Consider the following 24,678-nt stretch of genomic DNA (forward strand, 5'->3'; position numbering starts at 1 on the left):
ACCTCGGGGCAGCATTTAAAAATCCTTAACTGCAACCCTTTATGTGAAATCTCCTTGCCTTTTTCTACATAGAACTTTGTCCACGCTGCCTTCTCTTTGAAAACAGACCTAAAAAAAGTCTTCATCTTTTCACCCCTCTCCCGAGTGATGGCAGGCGCTTGGTGCTTGGTTGTCCCTGTGGGCTGGGGGAACTCAGGCTCCGCACTGACTGCACTGACAGTCTCTTCTTAGACACACAGCTCTTCTCTCTGTGTCTAGTATACCTTACAGTTGATATACAGATGACTCCAAACTTATGTCAGTTCTGCTTATGGTTTTCCACTGTACAATGGTGCAAAAAGCATACAATCACTGTTTTTAAGTATTCAAAACTTTATTATCAAATGTGCTTTGTGTTAAATGATTTTGCCCAATTTTTTGCTAATGGAAGGGTTCTGAGCACATTTAAGGTGGCTTAGGCTAAGCTGTGTACTTAGCTTGATGTATAGGTGTATTAAGTGCATCTTGAGGTATGACATTTCCCATCTATGATGGGTGATGAGAACATAACCCCATTGTAAATTGCAAAGTAGCTGAATGCTATGAGTCTAATGTGATTATCACTCTTCTTGCTGCTTAGGTACTGTATTTTATTCTACTTTACACAGACCCTACTATCTATTCACATGTGCACGACATAGCTCATTGATGTCCCAAAGGACACCCAGAGCAGGAGCTGTGGCCACAGCTTCCCCACTGGCTTTCAAGCACTGAGAAGCTGGGATAGTCCCAAGTCATCATCAGGCAGGGTCAGGGCCCTCTTGGGTCCTCTGAGACCCGCCTTCCTCACCTTTGGCAGAGGGATTCAATCTCCTCACCCCTGAACTGCCTCGAACTGCACTAATTTTGCTACTAGGTATTTACATCTGACAATCAGAAAAACTGACTACTGACTTCTAAAACAGGTAAGTTTGTACAGGGAGAAGCAACTCTGTAAGTGGCTACTTCATTATTGAATATTTGTGTCTTGTGGTAACTTGGATAAAGGAGAGACTTGGATAAAAAATAACTGGATTAGGAGCATCCTCTTACTAGAAATGTGACTGACTGATTGACAAGATTGTCTCAGGGCTACTTAACCCCTAAAATGTACTCTTTTCAAAGAGAAATATGACGAGTGTCTCATGGAATGTTCTAGCCCTGTTTATCACAGTGGCTTGCAATGACTGGAAATAAGGGGTTTCTGAATAAATCTTCCTATTGTTCAGGTTTATAAATTTATTTTTGGGAATTTAATGCCAGGTAAACAACTTGTCTTCAACATATTTTTCATCACTCAAAATTTTTTTTATTCCATATTTTTCTAATTTTTATTGTGAGGGCCAGGGAGCAGAGGCGTCTTTTAAACAAACAAGCAAAAACAGTTGTTTTCCTATTTGTTTTTCCTTGACTTTTGCACCCTTCGTCCAGCTAAGTTACCCTACTACTGTACTTTTTCTTGCTGCTCCCTCCACCTGCAACCCACTGTGTCTCCTTAATGCTTGGAACAAGACATCCCAGGGTCTACTTCTAGCTTCAACACATGCATCTCCTTTCTCTACTTCTTTCCCCTGCCCCAGCCCAAGATCATTAGTTCTTTCTACAGGTGTTTGTTCATCTCTTGCTGCTGTGTAACAGATCTGTCATCATACTGCAGCAACCAAGGCCTGGGTAACTCCTAGAGAAACTGCTTTGCCATTGCCATACCACTCATAAGATCTGCCTTTGCACAAATCCAGTTGCCTTATATATTATCCATATATTTGGGACATTCTGAAAAGCCCCTTTCCTTTCTTAGGTAGACAACAACATCTTACCAAAAAGAGACAAACCTAATATTCTGGGAGTTCAAATTCATTTTTTTTTTAGAAATAGACACTGTCTATACAGTGGTCCCCTCTTATCCATAGGGACTACATTCAAAGATCCCCAGGGGATGCCTAGCCATGTATATACTAAACCCTATATATACTATGTCTTTTCCTATGTATACATAGTTACACAAACCCTACTGTCTGTTAGCATGTGCAAATAAATATTAAGTTTCATTTATAAATCAGGCACGGTAACAGATTAACAAAAAAAAAGAACAATTATAGCAATACTATAACAAAAGTTATGTGAATATCCTCTTTCTCAATACCTTAGTGAACTACACTCACCCTTTTCCCTGTGATGATGGGGAGATGATATAATGTCTCTGTGATTAAACAAAGCAAGGTGAACACTGTGGGCATCTGAATACTGCCTCAGACTACAACATAACTGAATGCCATTACTGTGATGTTGTGACAGTTGATCTGCTAACCTAGATGGCAACTAAATGGTTGGCAGAGGAAGCATATCCAGTATGAATATACTGGGCAAAGGGGTGAGTAACATCCTAGGTTACTGTGCAGATTTAATCATCCTGCTCAAAACAGTGTCCAATTTAAAACTTATGAATTGTCTATTTCTGGAACCTTCTATTTAATATTTCTGGATCACATGTGACGACAGGTGGCTGATATTACAGATTGTAAGACCACAGAAACAGGTGAACTACTACATCTAAGGAGAAGTTAACCTTAGTTCTCTCATGCATGTGTGGTTAGACGTGATCACACATACACCGAGCAGAGGACTTTTATGACTACTTCAGACACTGACTACTGATAAATGCGTTCCTTCCCTTCACTCCAAACAGGAACTCTAGCTAAGTAACATTAAGCAGTAACATGATAATCTGTGTGTGCATTTATTTAGTTTTGCTCTAATTGTGACTTGCCCATAGCAAACAACATGTCTGCCCATCACTGGAAGTAACAGAATAAACTTGCCTTTTTGGCTTTTGATGACCAAAAGAGCTTTTTCACTGAATAAAGGGTTTTTCTAGGTCTTCACACCTGGAGATAACACATTTTGCAAAAACTGAGGCAGAAGTAGTGCCTTGTCCCCTGAATGCCTGCACGAGCCCTTTCCCTGGGTCCCTAGACCTCCCATCTTTGTGTGTCCTTGGGCAGAGCCCATAGTTGGTGAGGACACAGCCTGGGCTCCTTATGGAAGACAAAAAAGCCAAGGAAAGGCACTGACATGGTTTCCTGCCTGGGCACTCTACGCATCACAAAATAAGTGTCATGAGCTGCAGGCTGCAGCTGGCCTTGTCAGCCCTGTGAGTGAGCACCGTGAGGACTCCAGTTCCCAGGATGAACTAGCTCAAGTCGATCCTGCAGGCACAGACCAAGCTTTCTCCCCTCTTCCTCCACAAGTGCCTGACCCTGCCTCACTTCATTCACAGAGCACAACAAGGCCATCAGGAGGTCAGAGGCTGGCTGCTCCTGCTGCCAGCACCTTCTGGCTCCTTCAGCTTACCCTGCATTTATTTCTTCCTTCTTGCAGTATTTCTGCATCAGTTTTCCCACAGATACTTCTAAGCAAGTGTTCTAATTTTTCTTAGTGAGGTGAAGTTCATGCAGTCATGCAGGCCATGGAACACATGAAATTCCGTGGCATTCAATATGTGCACAATGTTGCACAAATGCCATACTCAGCAAGCTCCAAGTTATCTTCATCAGCCCAGATGAAATGCGGATCCCCACCCAGCTGTCACACTCCATTCCCTCTCCAGCTCTGGCAGCTGTGTCTGCTGCCTCTCTTTAGAGTCGCCTGTGCCAGACATCTCCTATAAGTGGAATCATGCAATCTGTGACCTTTCTGTGAGGTTTATTTCCCTTAGCATAATGTTTTTAACTTTCACTCATGTGTCGTAGAAATCAGAAATCCATTCTTTTTTGTGACCGACTAGTATTCCATTGTTATGCCATAGCATATTAATCCATTCTCTTGTTAGTGGACATTTGGCTATTATGAATAGTTCTGCTATGCATATGCATGTGCATGTATTTATTTGAGTTTCTATATTTATTTGATATTCTCTTGAGCATATGCAAAGGGTAGAATTCCAGGGTCATATGAAATTCTATGTTTACTTTTTTGAAAAAGAGCAGAACTATTTTCCACTGCAGTTATAGCACTTTATATTCCCACCAAAATGAGCAGGGTTCCAGTTTCTCCACTTTCCCTTCTCCTTTTTATTATTGTTGATTTTCATTGCTGTTCTAACCATCCTAGAGGCCTGGAGCTATGTCTCATGGTTTTGATTTTCATTTTTCTAGTCACTGATGATGTTGAAGCATCTTTTCATGTTCTCCGTGATCATTTGCACATTTTCTTTGAAGAAGTGTCTAGCCAAGTCCTTTGCCCATTTAAAATTGAGTTATTTGTCTTTTTGGTTGTGTTGTAAGGGTTCTTTAGATTTTCCTAATCTTAGACGTTTCTTAGACATACGATTTGCAAATACTTCCCCATCCACACTATATAGATGCCTTTTCACTTTCTTCGTAATATTCTGTGGTGCATGAAAGTTTTTAATTTTGCAAAAGTCCAATTTACTTTTGCTGAGTTTCACATGCCTTTGATGTTATTTTTTTTTTATCAAAAGTACTTAAAAGGGCACCATGCACCTAGAGGGAAGTCAACAAATATTTACCAGCTAGTTTGCTGAATCTGTTTGATTGAATAATCTCTAAATTCCTACCCATTTCAAACATTCTGAGATTCTGAGACTCTTTATGGTCATATTTCAGGTTATATCCTTATTCTCCCAAGTCAACATGTGTTTCTCAGTAATCCCTTAGAAAAGTCATAGTTGGCTAGACATGTATATTCCTTTCTAAGGAAGAAATGACAAGTTTCTAGTCTTCCACATCTTCAATGTAATTTTATTACTCTTTGGCTGATCTTCTTTTAAAAGTACAGACCTTTAGGTAGACTCTCTTCAGGGATAAAGCATGAGAGGGAGGGAGTAAACTGAAAAGTTAATGTGTTGTAATTGCTCTTGGATTTCCACACCACTTCTGACTTACTATTCCCAAGCAAATGATACAAACCATCTCAATCTTTCTATGGGATTTATGGCCACACTTGACAGAAGAGTACCTTATCTGACTAAAAAACTGGAGATAATTTCCCAAGTACAAAACTCAGAGACAGCCAAATGTCCTATATCAAGTAAATGAATAAGCTCTGATAAGTCAGACAATGGAATATTGTCCACTATTAAAAAGAAATGAGTTACCAAACCAGGAAGAAACATAGAACATTTCATGCATGATGCTAAGCAGAAGAAGCCAGTGTGAAAATGCTCAATATTGCAACTATAGGACTTTCTGGAAAAATGAAACTATGATGACCATAAAAAAGATCAGTGATTTTGGGGAAGAGAAAGATGGATAGGCAGAATTAAGAGGATTCCTAGAAACTGTTCTGTGTGATATTATACTGGGGGGTACATTTGTGAAAACCCAGAGAATGCACAGTATCAAGAGAAAGCCCTGAGCAATGGACCTGAGTGACTGCACTGTATCCCTGGGAGCTGTGAAGTGCAGCACACTTGTCACTGTGCTGCAGATGCTGACAGAGTGGGAGGCCACGTGTGGGGCGGGAAACACACAGGATGCTGTACCTCCTACTCAGTTTTGGGGCAAACCCAAATCTGCTCCAAAAAGTAGTCTTTTCATTAAAAAAAAAAAGAAGAAGAAGAAGAAGAATTTCAATGACAGCAGTAAAAGGATGAGACTTCAAGTAATGTGGACTTCACTTTCAATCAGAAGGAGAATTGCCCTTTTTAGAGGTAGGAATGCCAGATTTAGCAAATAAAAATACCAGACATCCAGTTAGATTTGAATTTCAGGTGATCAATCAATACTTTTTAGTTCTAAATGTTGCATGGGACATGCTTTATTTAAAAAATTATCCACTGTTAACCTGAAATTCAAATTGAAGTGGGCCTCCTATGTTTTAATCTGGCAACAATATTTGTAGGGCAATTGGCATTTTACCCAGTCAGGCCTCACCTAATTCCCTTTGCCTGAAGACACATTCCTCGACCAGCAGAGTCCTACTGAACAAACACATGGTCTCAGGAAGGAAAACTCTAGAAGAGCGAGATATCTGCCCTTTCACTAGATCGAGTCTTGCACTCCAGCAACCTGCTCCTCCCAGCCAAGCTCCATTCCATTTGTGAAACCACAGATGAGCTCCTGAATGACTGTAAATGAAATCACATCTGACGGAAATGGAATATCTGCAATCAAAGCAACATTTGCAGTGAAGACACACACGCACATGCAGAAATACACAAACCACCACCCTGTCACTGCAGAAAAGACCACTCTGTGTTAAAAGTATATTGCAATTCCATCATACCAGTAATTTTTCTGAAACACACTAATGAGTGAAATCTTAATCACAGCCTGGCACCAAAGACCACAAATATTTTTAACTCTTTTTGATGGGAAAAAATTTGCATTCCCTCCTCACAGCTTGCTTCAACTAAGCATCCCAATACCACCTGCTTCTGTTTAAGCAAAGAGTTGTCCAATCTTTCTCCAAAACCGGGTTCAATTTAATTATGGTTTTTGTTTCAACTCACACTGCTTGGTTATTAAGACAACAGAGACCAAAAGAACCCTAGCAGCTGAAATATAAGTTCATTCCAAACAATTCCAAAAGTATCTTCATTTCCATGTACTCTTTGTCACTGCAGTTCAGTCAAGCTGTGACATTAAAGACTGTCCAGGGAAAACGTCCCTGTTGTGATTACTTAGAGATAAGTTAATACTGTGCTTTCCCTTTGGAAACTTGAAAGACTTCTCAGAGGTCTCCAGATACTTAAATCAGGGCCTGGCTCTTCCTGATTCCTTATGAATTACATCAGAACCATCTAAAATTCCATGGCAAAGACTCAGTGAAAATGCCTTTATGCATGCAGCTGGTAATGTTCATGGATTATTCATGAAGCACCACCATCCCAAATTGGTCTAAAGGAAACAAGAGGACAAAGGGCTCAGCAACCAGCCTGACTAACTGGAAATCTGATCGGATGAAGTTCGTGTAGTCATTAGAACTAAGGCCCCCATCAGATCTGATTTCCGATGAGTTTCAGCTGAATGTGAGCAGTAAATACAAAGCAGCTGTCATTGCCAATACTACAATGGTAGGAGCCAAGGGCACTCAGCTCAGAGATCCATTCCTCCCAGATCTACAAGTCTTGGGAAGTAAAGGACATTCATTGACATGCCTTGAAAAATTCATGGATATGAGCTTAGCTCAGGGCCTTAATAAGTAGCCAGCTCATTTTCTGAAGGGCCAGAGACTGAGAACAAGGCCGCATGTGAAGACAGATTCTCAAAAGAATCTTGACAGGTACAAGAGCTGTTTCAAGAGAAATGGCAAATCTAAGCACCAAGGACAGAAGATGGTTTCTGGTTTTCTGCCTTACCTCAAATCCAGGGTTCTCTTCTTGTAGAAAGAGGCTGAGACATTCTGAAAGGTTGATAGCTTTTGTCACAGGAAGGCACTGGTGCACTGTATGCCCCTGAGGCCATAAAAATGAGTGCAGAGGTTTAAGCTAGTGCTCAAAAACCAACTCTCTACCCAGGATCCACTGTGGACGAAGCCCCTGAGTGCTAATACAGACAAGATCAGAGTTGTGTTCTCCTAGTTAGATGCAAGAGATGGAGAATGACCATGGAAGAAAGGAGAGAGACTAAGGAAGAGCTGCAGAAAATTTTTAAAAAGAGAGGGATTCCCAAAGTGGGGTGGGAGGCAAAACCACTCATTTTCCTCACATGAGTATGTTAGTGGCACATGCAGCACCATCCACATTGGACATACAGTGCCCCGGCCAGGCCCCCTTCACTAAAGGACACTTCTCAGCCACTGAGAGGGCTATCCTGCCTGCCCCTTTGGAGACTGCCTCAGCTGCAGAATGCCACTCTGTCCTGGTTTATGCCCTTCCCGAGTCAGCCTTGTTGAATCTCTTACCTGTCTCAGCCAGACTCAGGCAGATTATGCAGCATCATTCTAGCTCCAGAGCCCAGGGAAAGGCAGGTCAGTTATTGTGTGCCTGCATTCTGCCCATTTCTGATTCCTTTTCCTCCCTGACAGCATTGCTTTTCCCCGGGGCACTCCTGAGTAGACATCCCATGTAGCATAGTTGATCATGGATCTGCTGACAAGGAGCCCCGTCCTGGGACACCATCTGCGTTTGTGATTTCCTTGGCCACTTTCTCGCATTAATATGCGAAATCTCCAGCTGAACCATTGAATGATGCTTGGACAATTGATTTCTCATGCCTGAAAATAATCCACAGGAAACTCAGATCATTGATTTATTGAGCTGCTTGACTGAAGAGCATGTGTGAGTTATTGACACTAGGCTGAACTGATAGCCAATAAACAGGAGCAGCAGAGAGAACATGGCATGGATATATAGTATCTGGGAAGCAGGCACTGTGTTAGTATTCTGGTTTGGTTTTATTATGCAGCTGTGTGCCTTATTTTGGCTGTGGAGAGCTAACTTAATAATGATGCAACATAGAGTCCTTTAATGAAAGGTCAGAATGAAAAATATGGATTTGATATTTAAATTTTATTTTCCCTACATCACTCTTTGGCTGTATTCAGGGAATCAAGGAAATAAAGATCTATGAACACAAACAAAGGCAGACCTTCTGCTCTTTAATCTCCTTGCACTCTTGTGAAATATAAACCCAATTATTAACTTCAGGGCCAGCACTGAGTTCTGAAAAGCTCAGCCCCTCATCCACTCCAATCTATTTAGCAGCATCCGGGCAGGGCCTCCTTGATCACTAACAATACACATGGTGTGGAGGAGGCAACGCTCCATCCCTGGGCTTGAAATTGCTCCCACCTCTTGGCCAGAACCTAGCACCACTGCCAGACAAGCTGAGCTCCCCTCAGGTTAGGATGGACCTACAATCTGAGGCGTCCCATGTTCAAACACTGAGTTCTCAGTGTGTTCAAACACTGAGATTGTCATAGGAAAGCTGAGAAGCTGGGAAGGACAAACCCTTGGCTGTATTCAGGCATCTCTGGCTCAGTCCAGTCCCCACCTGTCACTCCCACAAGCCAGCCGCGAGGACATGCTGTACTTTCAGTGTTTGGTTTTAGGGATCATGTTTCTTAAGCAACTTTTCAACAAAGGTGGTCTTTTTGACCAACATTCCCAGAAGGACCGATGTCAACCTGAGATGACACAACGGAACAGTTGTGCACAAGTTGCAGTGTGGAGTCAAGGGGAAGGGGAAGGAAGGAGACCATGAAAGGAGGCTATGGAGACCAGAAGGAGGAGTGGGAAATGCGAGATCAGATTTCTTTTCTGCTCCAGCTGGAAGAACTGCATCCTGTGCACACCCAGGGCTGTGAAGCCAGAGTGACAAAGGGAGGGTCACTGAGGGATGAGTCAGACCATGGCGAAGGCCAGTTCCTGACTCTCTGGAAGCATCCTCCTGGATGTAAAAGCCTTTCTCCTTGCTTCCTGACTTGGAAATATTTAAGGATTACTGAGAGTACTGGTTTGAAAAGCTGATCATGCATGCTACTCCTAGAGTTTCTGAGCAACAAGTAGGCAGTGAGATCCAGGAATCCACTTTATTGACTTACTTATGCTTAAGGAGAGTCGGGCAATGAAGACACATGGATCGCATTTTGAGAAGAAAAGTTCAGATTGCCAATATCCTTCCCTCCCATTCTGCGTGATTTGCATAACAGACAAGCATAAATTCTTGAAAAGCCTGGGAGGATGTGAACAAACAGAATTGGTCCAAGGGGGTAGGATGGAAAGTAACTATTACTGAGCTCTGATGATACATTAGGGGCTGTATGGGCACTTCTCCCACCACTGGTTTATTTAATTCTTATGAAATCCCTGAGAAACAAAGTAGCTCAGTTTTACAAATGGAGAAACTGAGGCTTTGAGAAGCTAAGTAGGTAACATACAGAGGATCACAGAGCCACAGAGGAAGGCAAGCATGCCTGAGCACAGTATCAGGCAGGTTTTATGACCCAGACTCCCCACCCACTCTCCTGAAGAGTCCAGCTCTGTAGCTTTGCAGCAGAGCCTGGGCATCTGTTCCCTTGATGATTTAGCTGCAGATTTTTACACTGTGAGTTAGGAAAAGATCATCCTCTGCCTTTCATGTAGTACACATGTTATTTTAGGCCCTTCCAGTAGAATTATGTAGCTCAGAAAGATCCTAGTTTTCACCCTTTGCTTTTATGGCATAGTGTTTCTTTTGAAAATGTCTGACAACTGCCTCCATAATGTGTCTGGAACAAAGAAATGTATCCTATTCAGATTGTTTCCTTCCCTATATTGTTTCTTCCCATAGAGAAAATCATTGGATCTGGATGAAGGGGTTTCCAAAGCCATGTAATAACATTTAAGGGTGGGCAACATTTTCTGCATGGTTTTCAGTAATAAAAAACAGCAAGTGGTTGAAAAATGGCCACAGATTTAGAGCAACCGCTGTGTTCCATGCAGAAATTAATTGCTTGGTAGGAGGATCAGGTTTCCACACTCCAGCATTGCAATATTCTCTAGTTGTTCTCAAACTTCAGGGCTGATCGAAATTCTGACATGGAGGTGGCTATTAAAGTGCAGGTGCTCAGGCCCCACTACCTAAAACTTCCAACTTAGTCAGCTCTTAGTGGGGTTTAATAATCTATACTTTATTCTGCTGCAAATACCTACAAGCCACAATTTGAAAAACTATAATAGTGTGTCAAGACAGCTTTGGATTACACTTGGAAGTAGGGGATGAATGAATGGATGGGTAGATGGGTAGCCTCACATGACTGAGACTGCTCAAGTCTCATGGGTTTATCTCATGGGAACCAAATTGCCCCTCAAGTCACAAGGATTCCTCCAAAGTGACAAAAACAGGACTGGGATTATAACTGACCAGACCCCAGCCCACTATAAGGACCTCAAATAACTGGTCCTTTTCGTTCATTAATGGACCAGTCTGATTCTCAAGCTATAGTCCTTTCTCTTTGTTATTTTACTTTCTTTTGTTAGGGAACTGACTTGATCTTTGCCACAGCTGTGCCATCCCTCCTTTATTTTCTCTTAGGGTCCTTTTAAAGGTTGTAATGAAAATAAGTGTGGTCTGTTAACCTTGCCCAAACATTTACCACACACACTTCGAAATGCAGGGACAATTAGTCATTTAAGGAAGAGCACACATTATTAATGCATTCAAATTTTTAGCTTTGGAGATTTTTGTATATTTGATGTGGAGAGTAGAAAATGTACCGGATTTATCTCTTTATTGCAAAAAAAAGAAACAAAAAAATCTCAGTAAACATTTTTATCCTTCCATCTTCTGTCCTGTAGGGAAAACAGTTAAAGTGGAGAAAAACACCATGTGGAAATTCAGTGACTGTAGTAGCATATATATACTCACTGTCTTAGAGACAAAATACCAGACACCCAAGGATAAAGGGGGAAAGGTTTATTTAGCTCACACTTTGTAGATGTTTCAGGCTATAAGTGGCTGGCTCCAAGGCAGAGTGGTACATGGTAGAGGGCAACCGTTCATGGTGACAGAAGGCAGCAAAAGCAATAGGGGACCTTAACAGCATCTTTCTGCCCCTTTTATATTGTATCTAGACTGCATGGATTAATGTGGTGCCACACCAATCAGTGGACTGATTTAGTATTCACACATCCTTAATCCCAGTATCACACTCTAGACCCACCCACCTGTGAAAAAGCCTAAGACTGCATGAGGCTTTGGGGGAATATCTAAACACAAGCAGTAACACTCACAGACAAGAGCCCCCAAAGGGCAAGGGCACCACTATAGGCTTCCATTCTGCCCACAGCCACCCTTGTAATCCTCAAAATAGTCTCATAAAATGACATGTTTTGAAGACTGAAAACACCTCAACATGTGGCCTCCTGTGGTCAGAGAGCATGGCCCTCAGTGGTAGATGAAGAGCTGCTTCCCACTAGTGGTTTACCTCAGCCATGACAAACCTATACCCTGTGTACAACCAGGAAAGTTTAGTTCAAAGGGAAACTGGGCAGCCAAGTTTGCCTCTCTCCAGGGTATCAGAATCACTTGTTTTGAGTAAACTGCTTTTATTCATGTGTTCATCCATGAACAGCTAAAGAGCTGCTCTCCTGGGCCAGTCACTGGTACATGATAAGTGGGCTCTGTCTTTTGACCACATAGGCAACCAACTGGTATGATTTTCCTTTCTATAATGAATATTTTTGAGGCTTATGTACACTCAAAATCTTACAAATTTTGTGAAGGTAAAAACATGATGCTTGCATGTGTGTGTCTGTGTATGTATAGCTCTGGGGACTGAACCCAAGGCCATCACAATGAACTACATCTCCAACCCATTCTTTATTTTGAGACAGGATCTTCTTAAATTGTCCAGGCTGAGCTCAAACTTGAAATCCTCCTGCCTAAGTATCCCAGAGTGCTGGGATTACTGGTGTGTACCACCACATGTAGCTCCCAATGTCTTTTAAACCCACAGAATTTATATCACATCCTCAGCAGCACTCAGTGTATGTGCATTCTTCTCCTAGAAGCATTGCTTTCTCTGGCTTTAAGGACATAGTACTTCCCTGGCTTTTATCCTGCCTCACTGGTATCTCCATATTGGTTCCCATGGCTGGATTATTGTGCTGTCCCTGATCTCTAAACACTGTGAGCCCATCTCTTTTTGTAACAGCAAGCAGAAACACTGAAATGACACCCAGGATTTGGAGGCAGATTTATGTACATCAATGGGCATTGACTGGGATCATTCCCAGAATATCAGGCCCTGATCTCCAGTGCTCTAGGGTTTATATGGGAAATGCAAGCAGAAGGCTTGTCAGTTGGGGATTGGTTTATACAAAGTGCATCACAGTGATCAGCTATGCATCAGTGACCATCCATTTCTAAGACAGGAGCAACAGGACCTGGAACAGGAATCATTACCTGGGCAACTAATAAACTGAAGTATACCAGCTGGAAGGGGGGCATTTTCTACTATATTTTCTCCTTCTTTTAGTTTTCCCAGGAAATCTTTGCTGGGGTTGTTACATGTGATCTTCTGAGACAAGGCCCAACTAGAATTTAGACCTGACTGTTCTGTAACATTACTCTGACAAGATAGTGAGGGAGTTAATCTGATCCAGGAGAGAGTCCAGTGGGTCTTGGATGCTCATCAAATCTTGATCAAGTGTTTGACTGATTGTTCTATTCTCTTGGGGCAACAGTCCGTACAACTTAAGGCAAAAAATACAGCTCCCAGGGGGCAGGGAAGCAAGGTGGATTAGGCAGCCTGAAAAGACACAAAAATAAGGGGAAATAGGTATGCAGAAATCCTGTGAACTATGTCCTCAGGCTTCAGTCATGTGTGTGTGTTGACTTTTCAGAGTAAACCTTGGAGGAGCTGTCCAGGTAAATTTTTCAGAGGATCTAAGGCTGGATTTCTAAAACTAGTAGAGGTAATTAATATGTATCTGGGTTATATGTGTGTGCAGGAATGTCTACAGATATAGTTGGTCTTTTCACTGGTTATGAGCTGTTTCTGTATGGTTAATTTTATTTCTGTATAAATGAGGAGAGTCAAGTATAATGCATGAGGCCAGGGTCAGTGACACAAACACAGACACAGACACTGAAACCTGAGCCAGCTGCAGGGGTATGGGTGCCAGCACAGCAGCTTGAGCTTGCAGAACAAATGGTGGGGGAAGGTCTGGCTCTGATCTTCCAGGAATACCAGGTTTTTAGTCAATTGGCTCTCCAGAGGAGGTTTAGGTCTCTGGACCAGATTATTTTGCATTGTTGGTAGCGGGTTTCCAAACAGCAACAGGAAGCAGTTTGCTGTGCAGATCAACCCTGCAGGGGAGTATTGGCCAAAATAGTTTTGCCCAAAATAGTTTTAGCCAAGGTGACCACAGCATATCTAGCCTGTGGGACTTTATTTCTAACGGAGCTACTTCCAGTCATAAACAGGGTGTACTCAGCATCTGTCAGGAGTCCATTTTTTAGAACAGTTCACCCCATACTACAGCATGTGGCACCTGGACAGTTAGGTCTCAGTCTAAGTTGAGCTTGTCAGCTTTCTTGATCAGAAGGACAGTGGCTGTTAGAGTGCAGAGGCAAAGGGGGAGGCAGCTCTTTGAGGCCAGTGGGTGCTCCCAGGGACTGACAGTCTGAGTAAGCATATAGAAGCTAGCAGCTCCAAAAAATTTAGAGTTTCTTTCTTGTGACCAATTTATGAGAGTGGGGAGATACCCCACCCACTACCACTCTGCCATCAAAGGAGCCATTGCAGAGCCTCAAAAATGTCAAGATGAAGGAGCAAAATACAATCTCAGACCTCTTGTAATCAGTTTCTATCAGATATTGTATCAGAGCTTTTGTGTAGGCAACATATACAGAGGGCAATCATGGTGGCACTGGCAGCTTGGAGAACTTTAACTGGTTTTACAGGTGGAAGAGGTATACTGTTTGATGGAGGTGGGGGTTACCTTGAGACAGATTTCAATCACTAAAAAGGCATGTTTGATAGCAAGCCCTTGGAGTGAGTCCTTTGTCCATACTGCTAGAACTGAGTCTCTCAAAATTTCAGGGTTATGATTATCAGGTATTTCAGGCTGAAGTAGGTGTTATTCTCCTTCCTGGTGTGCAGTCAGAGTCAATATCAAGTCCAGGATAATAGACCTGAGTGTGACGGAAGCTGGTCACATGCCAGGAGAGGTATAGGGAACTCAGTCCTGCACAGGAATTCATGTTTGATAGTGTCCATCAATTTCACAGGATCTGCTTTGACAGAATTTCTTTTCAGTGGAGGCTCCAGTGGGTAACTTCAGTAAATTTAGAAGTGCTTATTGGCTTCCTGCCACCCTCTTTGAGGTCTGCCAGGAGAGCAGTATGGTACTGATCTAAGGCTACATGGTCCTCTACCACATTGCAGTTGAAGTTTGGATGTACTTTTGGGGAGGATTTTCTTCACCCAAGCATCAGGATCAACCACAGTGGCAGGGACTTTTCACTTCAACCAGGCTTGGTCCCATCTAAAATGTGGTGGCACTATTCAGTATTAAGTAGAGTCAGAAGGAGTTGCTGACAGTAGAGCAGGAAGCCGTGGTGCAGGAAACAGAACTGGTGGTGGTGCCACTGCAGCAGGCTGAGCAGCTTGGGGTTGATGAATGTAAGGAGGAGGCATGTCAGACTCAAGATCCTTGGGCAGAGCAGGACAAAGCTTTTCTGGCTTGGGCTAAATCTGAGAGCTTCTCAGATGGCCTTGTGGGTTTGTTTTGATGACTAGGATGGCTTTCTTGTCATGCAGGACTCAAGTGCAGAGACAAGATGGAAGAATTTTTAACACTGTTATGACAATTGAGCTGGCATTTTATCCCCAGATTTTCCCAATTGAAGGGGCTTATGGGAGCAACCACATGCAGAGGAAAACATCCTCTCTGCATTGTTGGGAGTATGGAGATCTTTCCCACAAGATGAGGTGGCATGGTTGATGTCCAGGCCTAGAGGTGAAGTTTTAGTTCATGCCTCTGGGAGGAGAGTTTTCAGAACTTTATGATTGTGATTATCTGTCTCAGGCTAATGTAAGTGTCATTTTCCTCATAGGGGAAAACCAAAGCTGAATGTGCCAGGTTAAACAAGAGCAGGACTGACTGGTTTGGTGCAAAGAAAATTCCCCCAGGCTGTCAGTTTTGTAGGGGACAGCGACTCTTAGCATATCATTTTAAGATAGAATAATTCTAGTCTTAATGCAAGCCTCAAAATGTGTCTTAAGAAACATCCCAGAGGGGTTGTAGAGAGTTAATTTTGCAGTCCTGACTTAGCCCTGGAATCCTTCTCCAAAAACAAATAACTCCCAGGCCCAGATAACTACCTATGACCTTGCCTGGATTGTTTCATCCCTTCCCTGGCCCTAGATAAACATTATAACCATAAAGGAAATGTATGGTTATCTAAAGGGGGACATATAGAACAGAGTACAGAAAGTATATATCATTGTGGTTGGGCTCATGACTGGAGCCTGGCCCGGTTATGTGGCACAAGGAAAACAACATGTGGCCAAGGCTACAACATTCCAATCTGTTACCATGGAAACCAAAAATGTATATAAGGTAGGAACAAAGGCAGGCCCATGCCCACTTCCCTGATTTGCAAATCAAGGATGAGGGGTGACTAGCCTCAAATTAAAACTCTGCTTGCTCTGAATAGAGTCTTTTCAGTTTCTTGTGGAATACAATCTGAATTCTGCCATTACAGTTTCTGCCTGGCAGAAGGGGCAAGAGGCAAGAGTCCCTGCTTCTCCAGTGATGGTAACTTTTTTGACAGAGGGAATTTTTGAAGGCAGAAAGTTCTGGCCCATTGTCTACCAGAAAAGTCACAGGTTTGCCTCTTTTCCAATGATTATGGGCTCTTGGAGGCCCAGTTCGATAGAGCTCAGTCTGTCCCATCTATTCAGGCCTGACAGAGCACAACTCATTTGTTGGAGCTGACAGTCCAATTTTCCTCAGTCAAAATGTGGAACTCAAAAGGAATTGCTGGGGGTTATCTTGGGTGGGTGACAGCTGAGGCCATCTGACCAGGATAGGTATGTCTCAGGGGCCTCTGTGGCTAAATGCAGGCAATGAACTGGAACTGGCTCAGTTGCCTGGAAGTAGACAAGTCAGAGTGGGCAGTGAAGGTGTTGGCAGCAACTGTGGCAGCAGATATGGGTGCAAAAGCAGAATTCTCAGGAAAAATGGGCCTCTTTTTCCTTCTTTTTTTCTTTGTGATGCAGAGAGCAGTTTGGTTGCATTATAACTCCATAAAAACCCCTTTTCCTGCAGTCAGGGACTGTGGGTTTTAACTAACTAATTCCCATGCTGTCTCCCTACAGTGTAGTTGTGTACCTTTGAACAATGGCACAACAGACAAAGGGTATGTGTCCCTCAGAGAGAGACCATTCAGATGCCCACCTGGCCATGCTCTTTGCTAAGGAGGGTGGGAGGCCTCTGTTCTGCCATATGTCTGTAGCCACAGAACCTCAGGTGAGGGCCCAGTCAGGCAGTGTGACCAGTGCTTCCCAGTCTTGGTGCACAGATGGAGCAGCCTATTGCTTACATTGTCCATTCCATCCACTCACACAATCATTCAGCAGGCACTTAGAGGTTAAATATTTCAATTCCCCTTCCCTCGAGGGTGGCCTTAACTAACAAGATTTTATCAAGGTCCTTTTCTGCTCAAACTGAGCAGGACTGACAGACTGACTAACTGGGATGCCCCCAGGGTCTTACTGAAATCAGGCAGGCCAGACAGACAGACAGACAGACAGATTGCATCCTCCTCCCTTTGGAGTCCAATGTGAGCTGCTTGAGCGAGGATCCAGGAATCCTCCTTCAGACCTCCAAGGGCACGTCTTCCCATTAGGACCTGGAGAGCGCATAACTCTTGCTCCATCCACAAGACCATGACTGGCCTGATGCACCAGATGGAACAGCAACCAGAAACACTGAAACAACACCCAGGATTTGGAGGCAGATTTATTTACATTGATGGTCACTGATAAGGATCGCTCCCAGAATATTAAGCCCCAATCTCTGGTGGTCTAGGGCTTACACTGGATAAGCAAGCAGGAAGTACTGCTTCTGTGCAGGGTCACCCTTCCCATTCAGTACCTGGGTCCTGGGCAACTGACATGCTTTCTAGGATTCCTTGATGAAAGTCCTCTGAGGTAGAACCAATAGATTCTTCATGTGCTCGGTATTCAACACTGCAGTAGAGCAGATGAAAGAGAGGAACCTGAAGTCCAAGCAGATGGCTCAGACTGCAGCATAAGCCCTGGCTGTGACACAGACCTTCTGAGCCTGTCCTGTCATCAGGAGTCCTCTTTTCCTCTTTTCCTCTGCTGCCACTCAACTCAGGAGCTATCTTGTTTTGTCTTATGGGCTCAGTTTGGGACAGGGAAGAAGAAAAGCAGGGTTGGAAGCAGAGAGAGATGCAAGGATCACTCCTGGACTCCTTGTTTTGCATGGGTCTCATATGATCCCCCTTGTATACAAATACCATATCTTGTACTCATCTCTGGGTCTCTAGCAACAGCGAAGGCCCAAGATCCAGCAATGACTTGCAGTGTAACCCAAGGCCAGTCACCCAGGCTTCTGTTTAGATTTTTCACTTTTTGAAAATAAAAATTTTGACATATATAATTGTAAGAAATGGTGTGGAGATATCTCATGTACCCTTCACTCCATTTTCCCCAAAGCAACATCTTACAGGACTGTAGTGCAAAATCGCAATAAAATACAGCAATACAGCACACCCATCTTATTCAGGATTCTCAGTCTTACTTGTACTCATATATGTGTGTGTTTAACTTCACCCCACATGTAAACCCTGTATCCACAGTCAAGATACAGAACAGTTCTACTACCATAAGAATCTCTGATCTTGCTCCCTTATAACCACACCAACCCTCTCTCTGCATCCTGACACCTGGTGAGTGCTAATCTGACCTCCACATCTCCAATTTGTCTTATAATTTGTTATATAAATAGAATCACACAGTACATAGCTTTTGGGGATTGGCTTTTTTTCACACACTCAGCATTTTTCCCTTGAGACTCATCCAAGTTGTTGCAGGTATTAATCTTGTTTCTTCTGAGTTGCTGAGTAGCCCTACTACTCAGAATCTTAGGGGAGACCCTCAGTTTGTTTAACCCTTTCCCAATTGAAAGACATCTGTGTTGTTTCCACTTTTTACTATTACAAATAAAACTGCTGTGAATGGCATGTACAGGTTTCGTATGAACAAAAGCTTTCATTTATTTGGATAAATGCCAAGAGCACAACTGCTGAGGCACATGAAAGTTGGATGTTAAGTTTTGTAAGAACTTGCCAACTGTTCTCCAGAGGGATGTGCTCTTTCTCATCCCCACTCTCTGCCTGTTTAAATACCATCTCCACTTCCTGTGATCTGGGGAAATAACACATTCTTATCGGTCTCAGGTCCTCTCATTTTCTCCAAGTTTCTTCAAACTTCAATTTGTGGGAGTCAATTGACAGTGCAGATCTGTAATACTATTAGATTATTAAAAGTGAATGTTATTGTCCCAGGCTGGGGCTTTGCTTCTCTCTTGCTCTTCCTCACTGTAGGAACTAAGACCTACTCTCCTAATTTTGCCACCCAGGAGCAGGCAGGGTCTAAGGAGAGCTAGGATGCATTTCTCTGCCCTGAGCCTCTCCACCCCTCTGCAAGTCAGGGCCACTGCTGGTACCTCCCATGGCATCAGTGGCTTTCTCTCTACACCATTCCTAAAAGCTCATCTTCCACCTCTGACTGTTCCTTTGCTATTACAATCATTTCAATATCTTCTTTGCAAACATATTCTCACCTGGTCCCTCTAGTGCCTTTATCCCAGCTACAGTTTGGCCTCTTCAAAGCAAGAACAGGATCTGATGAGTGTGAATGAGGAGCTGTCTGGTCTTTGGCTATGTTGAGTTCACTGCTCTGAGTAGGTAGGAATCCAAGGTGAGCTTTAGATCACTAAACCCTTGTATGAGACCAAGGGCCATCTGAGGTCTTTAATCTGCTGGTGTCCTGGAGGAACCCTATCACCGCTCTCCCATTGAAAGCAGGTCATATCAGCATGCTTCAATGCTAAGAAGTGGCCTCTTCAAAGCAAGAACAGGATCTGATGCCTGTGAACAAACATGACTAGGAGAAAGGCATCACCTTCCCTGGGCAGGGAAATACCTCATCTGATAACATCCTTGTGGGTCCTGTTTTTGTGCATTAAGATGAACCCACTCACCCCCTGCTGACAGGGCACCATGTCCTCCACCTATGCTCCATCAGGCATAGTGCCATGGGCCTGGTACAGCACAAGTGGGCACTAGAACATGTGGACAGCCTCATTTCCTTCCATTGCTGGGTCCTCCTTCATCACGACTTCTCCTCCCTTGCTCGCCCCTTGCTCAGTCATTCCCCTACCCTGCTTGTCTTTACTTTTTCTTTCTTTTTTCCTTCCCTGTGGAGGTAGGCATTGAAGCCCAGCCTTTTTTTTGAGACACAGTCTCACTACATCACTAAGTTGCCCAGGCTGGGCTTGATCTTTCAACCCTCCTACCTGAGCATTCCAGAACATTTCCTTCTCTCTTGATCTCATTCTTCCTGGAGCAGATTAATGCCCCAGACTCTGCAGACCCTCTTCCTAGGCCTGGCCTCAGCCCTCCTGAACACTACTTGAGTAATCTCCAAACCCAATACCACCTTTCCAGAAGACACAGCTGCCCTGGATCCACTGGAGAACAACTATATTTTCCAGGATAGAAAAAAGGGGCTATTTCTAGATAAATATCCTTGTCCCAGACACCTCAGCAGCAAAGTTCATGTCATGGGTGGGAGACAAGCCAAGCTGGCCCAGGCCAAAAGCATTTCCATATCTCTGACTTTAATCCCAGTTCTCATTCAACTCCTGAAGAGTTAGTTACCTGAGTGCTACCTGAAGGTGTGCATAGCTTTCTTCTCCAGGTCTGAAAAAATCTCCCTTCCCAATCAGCATGGCCATGAACACTCTTCTGTCTCCTGACACTCCAGCATCCTCTGTTGCAAAAGAGGTGGCTTTGAACATGGGTGCACATATATCACTGTGATATGGTGTTTTCAGATATTCTGGGGGAATAACTGGGTTGAATGGGACCTGTAGACCTAGTTTGCTGAGGAATCTCCAAACTGATTTCCACAGTGGTTTCACCAGTCTGCATTCCCACCAGCAGTGGAGAAGAGTTCCTATTTCTCCACAGCCTCACCAGCATTTGTTATTGGTTGATTTCTTAATGATAGCCATTCTTACTGGGGTGAGATGAAATCTCAGTGTTGTTTTAATTTGCATTTCTGTAACGGCTAGATACGTTTTCAATGTATTTATTTGTCATTTGTATTTATTTATCTGAGAAGTGTGTATTCATCTCACTGTCCATTTTTGGATTGGGTCTTTGAATTTGGAGAGGGCTCATGGTTTTTAATTCTTTATATGTTCTAGATAGAAGACCTTTGTCTGAGGGACAGTCAGCTAAAATTTTTTCCCAATTTGTGAGTTTTCTTTTTACTTTTCTGATGACTTCTTTAGATGTGCAAAAACTTTTCAGTAAGATAAGATCCCAGTTGTTGATTCTTTGAAGTATTTCCTGTGCAGCTTGGTTTTTGTTCATGAACTCTCTGCCTACCCCTATGTCTTCAAGATTTTTGCCTACTTTCTCTTCCAGTAGATTTAGTGTTTCTGTTTTAATATTGAGATCTGTGATCCCTTTTGACTGGAATTTGGTGCAGGGTGATAGACTTGCATCTATTTTCAGTCTTTGGCAAGTGGCAAGCCAATTTTTCCAGCACAATTTATCATATCACAGAGATATATGTGCACCCATGTTTATAGCAGCACAATTCGCAATAGCTAAATAATGGAAGCAACCCAAATGTCCAACTACTGAGGAATGGATAAAAAAATTGTGGTATTTTTATATGATGGAATATTGCTCAGCGACAAAGGAAGATAAATTCAAAGCTTTTATAGATAAATGGTCACAACTAGAGACCATAAGTGAAAATAAATCAGACCTGCATGTGTAAGCAACGTATTGTCTCACTAGTGTAAGAACCTGAAAGAGTGAATAAAAACTAGGAGATATGATACACGTTATGAAAGGAAAGGAAAATGCTCAAAAGTAAAGGGCAATGGGAGTGTGGGAAAAAAGAAGGGAAATAAGGGGAAATTATGTATGTATGTATATACAGGATAGCTAACATAGTTATACTACTGTCTTCTATTGCTTTACTGAAAAGAACAGTTGATGATTACTTGTTTGATCAATATTGCATGTCTCTATTTGTTTTCCTGAGAAACCACTTTGAAGATATCAATATGTAATACAATAATCATTGTTAATTTCCTACAACTTTGTGTGTAAATCTGTATTGCTTGTGTTGTTTTTATGCTATTTTGTAAATGGATGTCTGTTAATATGTTTTCCTTCTTCTATTTTTAAAATAAATTTTTAAAAATTTTTAAAAATAAAATTAAATTTAAAAATAGAAGAGGTAGCTTTGCTGGCCACCCATCACCTACTAGGTCCATAGTATTGAACAGGAAGAAGCAAGGTTACTGTACACACACATACTTACCCACCGCCGTTCCTCAGTTGTGTGCTCACTGGCTCACTGACTTGGCATAGAAAGGTCGGCAAGTCACTGAGGACCTTCTCTACCTGGAAGGAGGAGTAAGGACCTGACAGTGCCTCTGCATCCACTCACCAAACTAGAAGAGCAGGGCATAACTGACTCGTTGATAAGAAAACACTGTGGTTCTTCCCCCCAGCTGCATGGGCAAAGCAGAGCAGGTGCTGAGGCCCCAGCAGCCCCTTTTCTCGTGACCACGGGCACTACATGCAGCAGGTAGGTGCCAGCTCTTCCAGGCATCCTCTGTCTGCACAGCAGGTCCCTGGTGGCAACTTTTCCTGCTGCAGGTAGCCAGCCTGTCAGCACTAGAATCATCTGCTCAGTCTGTTTGCACGTTCACAACAGAATGTCATAGACAGGGTGGCTTATAAACAAGAAAAATTAATATCTCTCCATTCTGGAGGCGGGAAAGTCCAAGATCTAGGCACCAGAAGACTTGGCATCTGATAGGAGGTCAGTTCTAGGCTCTCAGAGGGCATTTACCCCTGTGTTTTTACATGGTAGGGGGCCCAGGAAGCTCTCTGGAGCCCCTTTTATGTGAGCACTAATCTCACTCATGAGGGCTGCTCCTTCATGCTACAGTCACCTCCCAACAGCCCTTTCCCAGAAGGCCTGAGCATTTGCAGCCTGTGCGCTGTAAGAGTGCAGGAGTCCCTGGTCAATAGCACCCAGCTTTCCTTCTTTCAGTCAACAATACAACATCTTCTCCCGTGTTTACACTGAATGACCCAGCTCACCCAGGTCCATGGCTAGATCCCTGTGGTGGCTCTTAATTAATTAACTGTCAGCTGGAGTGGAACGCCCAGGTGAACTGAGTCAGTGTGGTTCTGAGTGTGGGAGACCCACACAAGGAGGTCTGTTGTCAGAACGCTGTGCGAGGAGAACAGGAGGAGAGGATTTCAGCTGATCTTCCCTGGAAGAATTTCCTTCCGCTGTTCTCTTCAGCTGAGCAGATTCTCCAGCCTCCTTAGCTGCTGTTCTCTTGGAGGAGTTCTGGTCTTCACCTTCACTTTGAGCATCATCGCCTGGTTCTCACACGGATTCTCCAACCTCCACCACTGGCCCGTAGCTTTCTAGCACAGACCTTTCAGTCCTCCATCACAGACTCCTCAGCCTCCTGATGCAGACTTGCACAGGACATTGCCATGGCTGGATCTTTCAGCTCTCTGGATTCCAGACAGTTCCTTGCATCTTCTGCATTTGGCTCTGTGGGTGAATACTGTCATCTAATCTTGTCAATTTCTATGTCCCGCATTAAAACCATTTCTCTTGCAAACACTGACTAATACAATCCCTGAAGCCATCTAGATGTGGAGCATTTATCACTCCAGCTCAGCAGAGCACACTTGCAATTATACATAGCAGCGTCTGTTTTGAGTAATACCAATGGTTATTTCCTCTGTTTCCTAACATTTTCTTTCTGGTTTGTTAACTTTTCACTAAAATCTGTGTCAGATTTTCAACATTTAAAAGTATGATGACATGCTGGAGGTGTGGCTCAGAGGTACAACATTTGATTAACATGCATGAGGAGCTGGATTCAACCCAAAAAAGAGTAATGGTGCTATTTGTTTGGAAGTATAACACATACATTTTGAGTTCTACGTATATTCCATCTCTTTATATGAACATGTTCTTCATTTGGATGAATCCAATTTGTCTATTTTTTCTTCTGTGGTGTCAGATCTAAGAAGTCATTGCCAAATCTGTGAACACAGGATGTCTTTCCATTTACAGTATTTGTTCTTTGCTTTCTTTCATTTTGTGGTTTCCAAATATACATTAAATTTTATATGCATAAAATTCTCAGGAAAGATAAATAAGGAACTGGTAATAATTGTCACTTAGCTGGCATTGGAAGATGGAAACAAAGCAGATGGAGGCTTTTATGTAACACTTTGTAATTTTTATATTTCATAGGTAGAGTAAATGGCAGCGCATAGGGGAAAAATATAAGGAGGCTCGCATTCTTGGATGCCACTATTGGTCTTGCCTGAACCTCAGAGGGAATGCCTCCTTAAGTCCAGTGCTCTGGCCTTTCCCCCTAGACTCTGTGCTCTCAAGAATAGGTCCTTAAAGGGCTACTGGCCCAGGAATCCTCCCTTCAGGGTCCACTATTGGGAACTCTGCCCTAAAATACACACACACACACTGAGAATAAGTCAGATTCTCAGAAACATTTCTCTTCAGTGCTCTTTTTTAAAGTAGCGTCCCCCAACACTTCCTGTTCTTGTCCATCACAAAATGCTGCTTTTCATAAAAACTACTTCCCTTCATAAAAACTACTATATCTCAATTTCTAAGTATTTGTTTATTTACTTACTGGCTTTTTCTCACTACAGGTCATACTCTGCATAACTACCCTAGCACTGTTTCCAGTACCTGATAAGCACTTAAAATACATCTACTGAAGAAAAGAAAGGGTGGGTGGGTGCGAGAGAAGGATGGATGGGTGGATAGATGGGTGGAAGATATGTGAATGGATGGGTGGATGGGGTGGGTGGATGGGTAGATGGGATCAGTGGGTAGGTGAGTGGGAGGGAGGCAGGG

The sequence above is a fragment of the Chinchilla lanigera genome, unplaced genomic scaffold (assembly GCF_000276665.1).
Source record: "Chinchilla lanigera isolate Chin_1 unplaced genomic scaffold, ChiLan1.0 scaffold00031, whole genome shotgun sequence".
Taxonomy (NCBI): Eukaryota; Metazoa; Chordata; class Mammalia; order Rodentia; family Chinchillidae; genus Chinchilla; species Chinchilla lanigera.